This window comes from Nerophis ophidion, linkage group LG23 (genome assembly GCF_033978795.1).
Source record: "Nerophis ophidion isolate RoL-2023_Sa linkage group LG23, RoL_Noph_v1.0, whole genome shotgun sequence".
Classification (NCBI taxonomy): domain Eukaryota; kingdom Metazoa; phylum Chordata; class Actinopteri; order Syngnathiformes; family Syngnathidae; genus Nerophis; species Nerophis ophidion.
In genome coordinates, this window is record NC_084633.1 from 39942591 (window position 1) to 39954921 (window position 12331).

Here is a 12331-nt window from a genome sequence, read left to right on the forward strand (position 1 = left end):
ACGTCACGCATAGTAGAGGACATTTTATTCCAGCATCGTTCCCAGCTATAAGTCGTCAGTTTTCATCGCATAATTCCACAGTATTCTGGACATCTGTGATGCTGAATCTTTTGCAATGTGTTCAATGAATAATGGAGACATCAAAGAAGAAAGCAGTAGGTGGGAAGCGGTGTATTGCGGCCGACTTTAGCAACACAAACACAGCCGGTGTTTCATTGTTTACATTCCCGAAAGATGACTGTGAAGCTTTACTATGGAACAGAGCAATCAAGCGAACACGGTTGGATTGGACCACACACACAAAGTACAGCGTATTATGCAGCGATCATTTCGAAAGATCGTGTTTCGAAGAGGGTCCCCTGCGAAGGGCAGAGATGGGCATTCACACCACCCATCGACTGGTGCTTAAGAAAGGTGCAGGGCCGACCTTCAGGTTGTATAGGTAAGACCATATAATCTCACTAAAACACCAGTAACACAATAAGCAGAAAAGGGATTTTCCGGAATTATCCTAGTAAATTTGTCTAATAACATCGGAATCGCTCTCACTGTATAGTCTTTTATTTTTTTTATTTATTTATTTTTTTTCTTCTTTCTAGTCCTTCACTCTCACTTTCCTCATCCACGAATATTTCATCCTCGCTCAAATTAATGGGAAATTCGTTGCTTTCTCGGTCCGAATCGCTCTGGCTGCTGGTGGCCATGATTGTAAACAATGTGAGGATGTGAGGAGCTCCACAACCCGGGACATCACACCCACATCGTCTGTTCTATTAGTGACCAAAAGTTGCAAACTTTATCGTCGATGTTCTCTATTGAATCCATCCATCCATTTTCTACCGCTTATTCCCTTTTGGGGTCGCGGGGGGCGCTGGCGCCTATCTCAGCTACAATCGGGCGGAAGGCGGGGTACACCCTGGACAAGTCGCCACCTCATGGCAGGGCCAACACAGATAGACAGACAACATTCACACTCACATTCACACACTAGGGCCAATTTAGTGTTGCCAATCAACCTATCCCCAGGTGCATGTCTTTGGAAGTGGGAGGAAGCCGGAGTACCCGGAGGGAACCCACGCATTCACGGGGAGAACATGCAAACTCCACACAGAAAGATCCCGAGCCTGGATTTGAACCCAGGACTGCAGGACCTTAGTATTGTGAGGCAGACGCACTAACCCCTCTGCCACCGTGAATCCTATTGAATCCTTTCAGCAAAAATATGGCAATATCGCAAAATGATCAAATATGACACATAGAATGGACCTGCTATCCCCGTTTAAATAAGAAAATCTCATTTCATTAGGCCTTTAACATGCACGAAAAGTCCCCATGTTTTTCAGCGGCATCAGGTGGGGTGAAAAATAGTAAAATAAATTCCAAATTTGGCTCTCGAGTGCTGCCTTTTAAAATCAGAAAAAAATCAGCCCCTCCTATCAGACACAAAAAGAGACGTCTGTCATGACGGGACGCATGTAAGTCTCTGGCAGCCAGGAATGAAAACGAACAGGAAGTCAGCCATCTTGGTCGTATTTTAATGAACTCCACTTAGGGACTTAAGCTAAGGAGTCACGGTTAAAACGACGGATACCATACAAGTGATAATAAATGCGAACACATTCTTCCTACACCGTAAATCGTGGGCGGGGCCTGGCGCCAACTAACTCTGCTCCACTAATTCAGATCTAATTATGTAGAAATGACACTTTGAAGTGCCAGATGGGTAAACTGCCTTTTCCCATCTACCTGTTGTGGGTGGAGCCTAGCAGCTTTAACTTCCTGTCACATGCTCCCATCTTCCTGAAATGTTTGGTGGTGGGTCAGGACATAAGGACGGATGTGAGCCCCACGGTCCAAGAGAGGGCGAGGGCCCGTTCAATGCTGCTCGCAGCTTCAGACCTATCCATAGATATAGGTTTTCAATTATTATTTTTTTATGCACTTTTTGTAAAACAATATTTTATTATGGGAGGAACACAAAATGTGCATTTTTTCCTAAAACGACTTTAAGAATACCTTAGATGAAGTAATTACTGCCTTTAACAGATTAATAACACTCATTTTGATGCATAATTTTTTTTGGAACAATTATATTTTTTCCCCTAAAACTCACACTATCCCTCCTTAGCTGAAACACTCAGTGTTACGTGTATGCTAATGTCTTTTAGTGGTGGAGTGGTGCCAACACAATATTTACACAATAACAACCCACCACCATTATTTAAGTCGTTTGTTGGCAAAAACCCACACAAGTAAACACTCTGCAGGACCGCTTGTATCACACATGATACCAAACACAAGTAAACACTCTGCAGGACTGCTTGTATCACACATGATACCAAACACAAGTAAACACTGCAGGACTGCTTGTATCACACATGATATCACACACAAGTAAACACTCCAGGACTGCTTGTATCACACATGATATCACACACAAGTAAACACTCCAGGACTGCTCGTATCACACATGATATCACAAACAAGTAAACACTGCATGACCGCTTGTATCACACATGATGCCACACACATGTAAACACTGCAGAACTGCTCGTATTGCACATGATATCACACACAAGGAAACACTGCAAGACTGCTCGTATTGCACATATCACACACAAGTAAACACTGCAGGACTGCTTGTATCACACATGATATCACACAAGTAAACACTCTGTAGGACTGCTCGTACCACACATGATACCAAACACAAGTGAACACTGCAGGACTTCTCGTATCACAATATCACACTCATGTAAACACTCTGCAGGACTGCTCGTATCACACATGATATCACACATAAGTAAACACTGCAGGACTGCTTGTATCACACATGATATCACACATAAGTAAACACTGCAGGACTGCTTGTATCACACATGATATCACACAAGTAAACACTCTGTAGGACTGCTCGTACCACACATGATACCAAACACAAGTGAACACTGCAGGACTTCTCGTATCACGATATAACACTCATGTAAACACTCTGCAGGACTGCTCGTATCACACATGATATCACACACAAGTAAACACTGCAGGACTGCTTGTATCACACATGATATCACACAAGTAAACACTCTGTAGGACTGCTCGTACCACACATGATAACAAACACAAGTAAACACTGCAGGACTGCTTGTATCACACATGATATCACACAAGTAAACACTGCAGGACCGCTTTTATCACGCATGATATCACACACAAGTAAACACTGCAGGACTGCTTGTATCACACATGATATCACACACAAGTAAACACTCTGCAGGACTGCTTGTATCACACATGACATCACACACAACTAAACACTGCAGGACTGCTTGTATCGCACATGATATCACACACAAGTTAACACTGCAGGACTGCTTGTATCACACATGATATCACACAAGTGAACACTCTGTAGGACTGCTCGTACCACACATAACAAACACAAGTAAACACTGCAGGACCGCTTTTATCACACATGATATCACACACAAGTAAACACTGCAGGACTGCTTGTATCACACATGATATCACACACAAGTAAACACTCTGCAGGACTGCTCGTATCACACATGACATCACACACAACTAAACACTGCTTGTATCGCACATGATATCACACACAAGTTAACACTGCAGGACTGCTCGTATCACACATGATATCACACACAAGTAAACACTGCAGGACTGCTCGTATCACACATGATATCACACACAAGTAAACACTGCAGGACTGCTTGCGTCAGAGACTTTAATACGAGCCAATATCATCCGGTACTTGTATTCGTAGCTGATATCAGAGTATCAGATATTGGATGGGGACAGTAGATGTAAGTAGTGATCACAGACATGCAATACTTTGTGGTCTGGTGGAGAGAAAGAAAGTCTTCATCAAAGCCGAGGTCAGCTTGCTTACTGGCAGAAGGTTGCAGAAGATGTTTTCTTCCTGAGGGACTGTGAGTCATTGCCAGTCCGCCAGAGTCACGCATGGTCTGCTCCTCACCATCATGCTTTGTCCTCGCTTTCCTGGAACGTCGTCAGCCAAGAACCCAGAAGAGCAGCAGAAAAAAAGGGCGAAGAAGAGAAATATAATCCAGCACTGTCTGAGTCTCCTTGGCCAAGATCAGGCTTCTTTGGATTGTCCGTGCTCCTGGATTAGTTCTTAATCCCTTCGGTCTAAACCCCAACTGAGACTTGCTCACTTGCTCCCTGCCTCCTACTTACAGCAGGGGGGGGTTCCTAAAACACACATGTAGTCCAAGAATAGCAGGATTGTTCTCCCTCCTATTGTCAGATGGAAGCAGAAAGTAGTTCTTTGTACTTTCCTGACAAGTGCTTCACACAAATCCACAACACAAGTGTCCAAAGTGCTCCGATTTTAACTTCACTTTCTAATAACAATAGCACCAAAATTAACATCAAAAAGTGAAATAAAAGAGCCAACAGGTGAATTTCTTTTACTTCTAAACTGGCATTGCTGAAAAATTTAATGAATTGTTGTTGGAGGCTCCAATTACTTTACATCAAATATATTTTTGGGAAAACGTATGGCAAATTTTGTGTATTTGCCGTAATTAAAATGTTTTCTATTTCAAAAAGGGCATTAGAGAAAGAAACAAAAAAAGTATATAATGAATGGATCGATTTGAAGCCTATCTGGAGATTTACATCTTAAAAGTAAAAAAAAAAAAAAAGACTTGTATATACAAAATAAAACATTTAATTGTATTTATTTAGATGGGATATATATATATATATATATATATATATATATATATATATATATATATATATACACACACACACACAAACAAACCCCGTTTTCATATAAGTTGGGAAATTGTGTTAGATGTAAATATAAACAGAATACAATGATTTGCAAACAATTTTCAACCCATATTCAGTTGAATATGCTACAAAAACAATATATGTGATCTTCAAACTGTTAAACATTTTTTTTTGTGCAAATAATCATTAACTTTAGAATTTGATGCCAGCAACACGTGACAAAGAAGTTGGGAAAGGTGGCAATAAATGCTGATAAAGCTGAGGAATGCTCATCAAACACCTATTTGGAACTGCAAATATCTTGTCTTTGTAGTGCATTCAATTGAATATGGGTTGAAAAGGATTTGCCAATCATTGCATTCCATTTATATTTACATCTAACACAATTTCCCAACTCATATGGAAACAGGGTTTATATATATATATATATATATATATATATATATATAAATAGACTGTTTCCTATTCAAACTGTTAATTTAAGTGCAAATGAAAATACAACTTCACCAATTTGGTCATCATTTTTGCGCTTTAGAAACTTGTATGGCTTTTAGCTCCAGATTCCTGTTGGTTTGAGATTGTCATTGCTGCCACAAGGGATGGAAAAGTGTATTACAACTGAGTACCGACACATTTTTTGGGGCGGCCTAATCCCCTTCTGCCTTGGAGACTATGTGGAATATATTTACTATATTTACTATGTGGAATACATTTACTTGTTTAAATTGACAAATATGCTGTTTTAGCCTGCAATATTGTTCAATTATTATTGTTACATATGTCTAGCTTGTGCTTATTGTGTGCTTAGCTGTTAGTAGTACACTGATAGCTTATTATTTTCACAATTTGGGCTCTAGGCTTCAGTCATTGACTGCAGAAAAAATGTAGGTTATAGTTAGAACTCTTACACGTCATCCCTTCAAAATGGAGATGCATAACATGACATTTTAGTCTATATGTCTCGTCTTGATTGTTAACGTCTGAGTACTTGTACAGATACCGTATTTCCTGGAATTGCCGCAGGGCATATAGTATGCGCCTGCCTTGAATTACTGCTGGGTCAAACTCGCTTCGCAAAATAATTAGCGCATGCTTAGTATTACCGCCTTGTCTAACTCGTGACGTCACAAGTGACATTTCCCCTGTCATCATTTTCAAAATGGAGGAGGTTGATTTCAATACCGGTAATTTGAAATCGCATATAGGAAAGAAGATTAAGAGCTATTCAGTAAGATTTAAGGTCCAAGCTTACATCACACTCAAATTTTTACTGCATGCCTTTGGTAAGTGCCGAAGTGAGAAGAGGTTTTATAATAATCAGCGCATGCTTACTTTTACCGCATGCCTTTGGTAAGCGCAGGAGCGAGAAGAGGTTTTAAATTAATTAGCGCCCCGGCGGCAATTCAAGGAAATACGGTATTTTCAGAGTGCGGGTACACTAAAAGGATTGTAAGCCGTGAGTGTTGGATGAAGTCTGTGACTTATCACCTTGAGCAAGATGCCACTCTTACTGGGCACCTGCTCGGATTAGCACCATTAAATCTTCTAGTAATCTCCGCTTCTCCAACCATTGCAAGCAAAAAAAAAAGTATGTTGTTATTGACGGTGACGGGTATTAGGCAAGGTGTAGTGAGATGGCGTACATCTGAGGAGGCGTTAAAACGAATTCAAGCGGTCTACTTCTGGTCCAAGAGAGATTAAGGCCAGCAGGAAGATAAAGACACACACTGCAGTCCAGATAAAACACAACAGGAAGTCTGAAGTGATCTGCACAAAGATGTTTAACAAACACCGGCCTAGTTAAAGTACCAATCATTGTCACACACACACACACACACACACACACACACACACACACACACACACACACACACACACACACACACACACACACACACACACACACACACACACACACACACACACACACCATGTTCAGGGCCATGCAGTTTAATTTTTTAATCATTTCAATTATGTTTTATTATTGATATAGGAATATTTTTGAAGAATACGAAGGCTTTATAATTGACCTTCATTCTGCGAGAAGAAGATAAACACTGAATATTGCTTATATATCACATTATTAGGGACCGAATGTCCCTTTGATACAGAGGACCCAATTTAATTTCTAGCGTTTTATTCTTTCTTTATTATTAGTCCGCAGCTTTGAGCTGTAATTTGACCCCCTAACATGCTTCAAAACTCACCAAATTTGACACACATCAGAACTGGCGAAGATTGCGATTTAATCAAAAAACTTAACCCCAAAACTAAAAACTGCGCTCTAGCGCCCCCTAGGAAGAAAACACAGACAAAACTCCCTGTAACTTCCAGTAGAAAGACCATAGCGACATGAAACAAAAACTTCTATGTAGGTCTCACTTAGACCTAGATTTCATATACTGACATCCTTCAGCAAAAATCAACAGGAAGTTTGAATTCCCCCTTCAAAACAAAAGTTTTGTAAAAACACTCACCTTTGCCTCTTTGAGCTGTAATTTGACCCTCTTAACAGGCTTCAAAACTCACCAAACTGGACTCACACATTAGGACTGGCGAAAATTGCGATCTAATAAAAAGACGTAGCCCCAAAACTCAAAATTGCGCTCCAGCGCCCCCTAGGAATAAAAAACAGACAAAACAGCTCCTAGGAAGAAAACACAGACAAAACTGCCTGTAACTTCCAGTAGGAATGTCGTAGAGACATGAAACAGAAACCTCTATGTGGGTCTCACCTAGACCTACATTTCATATATTGACAACTCACAGCAAAAATCCACAATAAGTTTGCAATTCCCCCTTCAAAACAAAAGTTTTTTTAAAACAGGTCACCCTTTTTCAAACATTTTCTCCTCTGAGTGCGTTTGTCGTTTCGGCTTCAAACTACCACAGGAGAGAGATTGAACCCATCTGATTAAAAGTTGATGAAAGAGTTTTAATTACTGCTGCGGTTTTGATTTTATCAGCCTTTAAAGAACCACTGTGCTGAAAACCATTTTCAAAGATGGCCGACGTTTTTTTTCCGTACCGTCTGCTGCTGGTGCGCACGCCCCAACATTCGTGAGGGAGGGGCTGTGATCGTCTATACCAAGATGGCTGCCAGGTGCCGTAGCTAAGCCGGTATGTTTTAAAGTTGTCGTTCGCCTGCATATCGTAAAAACAACCATCCAACATTTTACAACTACATGTAAACTTATAGGTGCCGACCATCAGGGCCGAGTTGCGACGAGAGAGTGTGTCGATGTTAAGATATTACGCCGAGTTGGTAAGTCTATCTGTTTGCTACTATCCATCCATCTTCTAACGCTTATCCGGGCTTGGGTCACGGGGGCAGCAGCCAAAGCGGTCCCGTCCATCGCTGCTTGCAGCTTTAATTATTATTATTATTATTATTATTAATGAAATACAGGCCTAAACAGGGAGAGAGAGAGGACACACACACGGCAAGTTAAGTTTCAGTTTAAATTCATGCCTTGGCAGCTAATAGTTCTGACATGTAGTAGTTCAAGCACACACACATGCACACACCAGGCAGAGTAGTACAATTTTGCAGTCATATTTGTATTATGTCCTAAGTTTTATTTACACTTTTTGTATCCATTAATGCATTTTATTCCTACACATCGGTGCAGTATAGCTCGGTTGGTAGAGTGGCCGTGCCAGCAACTTGAGGGTTCCAGGTTCGATCCCCACCTCCGACATCCTAGTCATTGCCGTTGTGTCCTTGGGCAAGACACTTTACCCACCTGCCCCCAGTGCCACCCACACTGCTTTAAATGTAACTTAGATCATGGGTTTCACTATGTAAAGGGCTTTGAGTCACTAGAGAAAAAGCGCTATATAAATATAATTCACTTCACTTCACATTATTTGTGTATTTCTTTAAGTTGTGTTGAAATCATCCGAGGAGAACAATCAGACGAGCGATGTCTTTGTCAAAGCATTGAACTGTAAAACTGCTTTGTGGGATGTTTACAATAAAAAGACAACAAAACTGGTACTGCAAGATTCCACATGGTACTGCATGTGGTACTGCAAGATTCCACATGGTACTGCCAGATTCCACATGGTACTGCATGTGGTACTGCAAAATTCCACATGGTACTGCATGTGGTACTGCAAGATTCCACATGGTACTGCATGTGGAACTGCAAGATTCCACGTGGTACTGCATGTGGAACTGCAAGATTCCACGTGGTACTGCATGTGGAACTGCAAGATTCCACGTGGTACTGCATGTGGAACTGCAAGATTCCACGTGGTACTGCATGTGGAACTGCAAGATTCCACGTGGTACTGCATGTGGAACTGCAAGATTCCACGTGGTACTGCATGTGGAACTGCAAGATTCCACGTGGTACTGCATGTGGTACTGCAAGATTCCACGTGGTACTGCATGTGGTACTGCAAGATTCCACGTGGTACTGCATGTGGAACTGCAAGATTCCACGTGGTACTGCATGCGGAACTGCAAGATTCCACGTGGTACTGCATGCGGAACTGCAAGATTCCACGTGGTACTGCATGCGGAACTGCAAGATTCCACGTGGTACTGCATGCGGAACTGCAAGATTCCACGTGGTACTGCATGCGGTACTGCAAGATTCCACGTGGTACTGCATGCGGAACTGCAAGATTCCACGTGGTACTGCATGCGGAACTGCAAGATTCCACGTGGTACTGCATGCGGAACTGCAAGATTCCACGTGGTACTGCATGCGGAACTGCAAGATTCCACGTGGTACTGCATGCGGAACTGCAAGATTCCACGTGGTACTGCATGCGGAACTGCAAGATTCCACGTGGTACTGCATGTGGAACTGCAAGATTCCACGTGGTACTGCATGTGGAACTGCAAGAATCCACGTGGTACTGCATGTGGAACTGCAAGAATCCACGTGGTACTGCATGTGGAACTGCAAGAATCCACGTGGTACTGCATGTGGAACTGCAAGATTCCACGTGGTACTGCATGTGGAACTGCAAGATTCCACGTGGTACTGCATGTGGAACTGCAAGATTCCACGTGGTACTGCATGCGGAACTGCAAGATTCCACGTGGTACTGCATGCGGAACTGCAAGATTCCACGTGGTACTGCATGCGGAACTGCAAGATTCCACGTGGTACTGCATGCGGAACTGCAAGATTCCACGTGGTACTGCATGCGGAACTGCAAGATTCCACGTGGTACTGCATGCGGAACTGCAAGATTCCACGTGGTACTGCATGCGGTACTGCAAGATTCCACGTGGTATTGCATGCGGTACTGCAAGATTCCACGTGGTACTGCATGCGGTACTGCAAGATTCCACGTGGTACTGCATGCGGTACTGCAAGATTCCACGTGGTACTGCATGCGGTACTGCAAGATTCCACGTGGTACTGCATGTGTACTGCAAGATTCCACGTGGTACTGCATGCGGTACTGCAAGATTCCACGTGGTACTGCATGTGTACTGCAAGATTCCACATGGTACTGCATGCGGAACTGCAAGATTCCACGTGGTACTGCATGCGGTACTGCAAGATTCCACGTGGTACTGCATGTGTACTGCAAGATTCCACGTGGTACTGCATGCGGTACTGCAAGATTCCACATGGTACTGCATGTGTACTGCAAGATTCCACGTGGTACTGCATGCGGTACTGCAAGATTCCACATGGTACTGCATGTGTACTGCAAGATTCCACGTGGTACTGCATGTGTACTGCAAGATTCCACGTGGTACTGCATGTGTACTGCAAGATTCCACGTGGTACTGCATGATTCCACATGGTACTGCATGTGTACTGCAAGATTCCACATGGTACTGCATGCGGTACTGCAAGATTCCACATGGTACTGCATGTGTACTGCAAAGTGGAGAAGGACATAAACTATGTGCCTCCACTTGGTCGTCCACAGTGCAGCACCAGCTCAGTGTGGTTTGGGTCAGAAGTGGCTGATCATGCATCCTAAATATAACAAAGACGTACTCGGCCTCTTGCAACGTGGCACAACATTTCCTGTCCCATCAAATCCTCGTGGATATGGGCAGTCTTTGGAAAATACTTTTCAAAAGTAAATTAAAAAGGAATAAGCGGTAGAAAATGAATGAATGGAATTATAGTTACTTAAACAAATAATGTTTTTACTGTTTAATAAATTATAGAAAATTTCAAACTACAAGATGCTCGTTTTTTCCTGCGCTTGGTATCCTGCAGCTTATAAAACAGTCTTTGCTGACAGCTATGATGCAAATAGTTAAAAAAAATTTTTTTTTAAGAAAAACAAGACATTGAAATGGTGTGTTATTTGTTTGTGCTATGGTGCTATCTTTTGAATGAGTGCAGCACTGCCCTTTTACTTGTACTAGTGCTGGGAACCGGACATGCCGTTTGGTTTTCTGGCTGTCCATATCATACTTGCCAACCCTCCCGGATTTTCCGGGAGACTCCCGAAATGCAGCGCCTCTCCCCAAAACCTCCCAGGACAAATTTTCTCCCGAAATTCAGACGGAGCTGGAGGCCACGCCCCTTCCAACTCCATGCGGTCCTGAGTGACATGTCGACAGCCTGTTTTCACGTCCGCTTTCCCACAATATAAACAGCGTGCCTGCCCAAATTTGTTAGGCAGTTTCATTAACGTCCTCCCAGCGCGGTAACACACAACAACAGCAGTCAAGTTTTTGTCTACCGTAAAGCAGTTTGTCTGCCGTAAACAGCAGTGTTGTGACACTCTTAACAGGACAATACTGCCATATACCGTACATGCATATGTGACAATAGCATCTACGGCTTTTAGAGAGTGCAGTGCACAACTATGCACACAACAAGGAGACAAAGCAGAAGAACGAGGAAGATACAGCCATGACGACGCCGACGACGAGTAAGATGAAGAAATACGCTTGTAAGTTCCAAGCCGCAGCTGCGATTGGACCTGGATAGCCTCCGGGAATGTGTGTATATATATATATATATATATATATATATATATATATATATATATATATATATATATATACATACACTTGGTGAATTCTAGCTGTAAATATACTCCTCCCTTCTTAACTACACCCCCGACCATGCCCCCCCACCTCCCGAAATCGGAGGTCTCAAGGTTGGCAAGTATGATCCATAGTGTTTCTACTCTTATGGATTCTTCATTTATAAGTTTTTTTACAATCCAACTAAAACAATTCTTACTTACTGAAGCGTTCCAGGAGTGATGTCTGTAGGCATGTTTTTAATGCATATTTTTTACGTGCTATCGTAATGAAGCTACTAGCGTGGTTAGCTTTAGCTAATATGCTAACAGGTTTACAAGTGTCTGTGTTAGTATTATTAACTCACAATGCCATTCTTGTTGTGTTGTTTCACAAATTCCTCAGTAAATTCAACAAAATTACTATATATATATATATATATATATATATATATATATATATCCATCCATCCATTTTCTACAGCTCATTCCCTTTGGGGTTCGTGGGGGCCGCTGGAGCCTATCTCAGCTAATATATCCATCCATCCATTTTCTACCTCTTATTCCCTTTTGGGGTCGCCGG

The 12331-nt window shown here is 42.2% G+C and overlaps 1 protein-coding gene and 1 long non-coding RNA gene across 5 annotated transcripts in view; one reads left to right on the plus strand and one right to left on the minus strand.

Annotated features, from left to right (window-relative positions):
• The window catches only part of cdc42ep1b (CDC42 effector protein (Rho GTPase binding) 1b), a 38683-nt gene that overhangs the window by 15968 nt on the left and 10384 nt on the right, over positions 1-12331 (minus strand). Inside the window, exon 2 of one of the 4 annotated variants that reach the window (XM_061884563.1) lies at positions 3911-4020. The exons of 1 other annotated variant lie outside the window; for it this stretch is intronic. The gene's annotated coding sequence lies outside the window, so the exon portion shown is untranslated. Of the gene's footprint in view, positions 1-3910; positions 4241-12331 lie in introns of those variants that run through there. 2 more of the 4 variants (XM_061884565.1, XM_061884562.1) reach the window with 2 other exon arrangements.
• Positions 1-12331, plus strand: part of LOC133541271 (uncharacterized) — a 43495-nt gene that overhangs the window by 8124 nt on the left and 23040 nt on the right. The gene's annotated exons all lie outside the window — the stretch shown is intronic.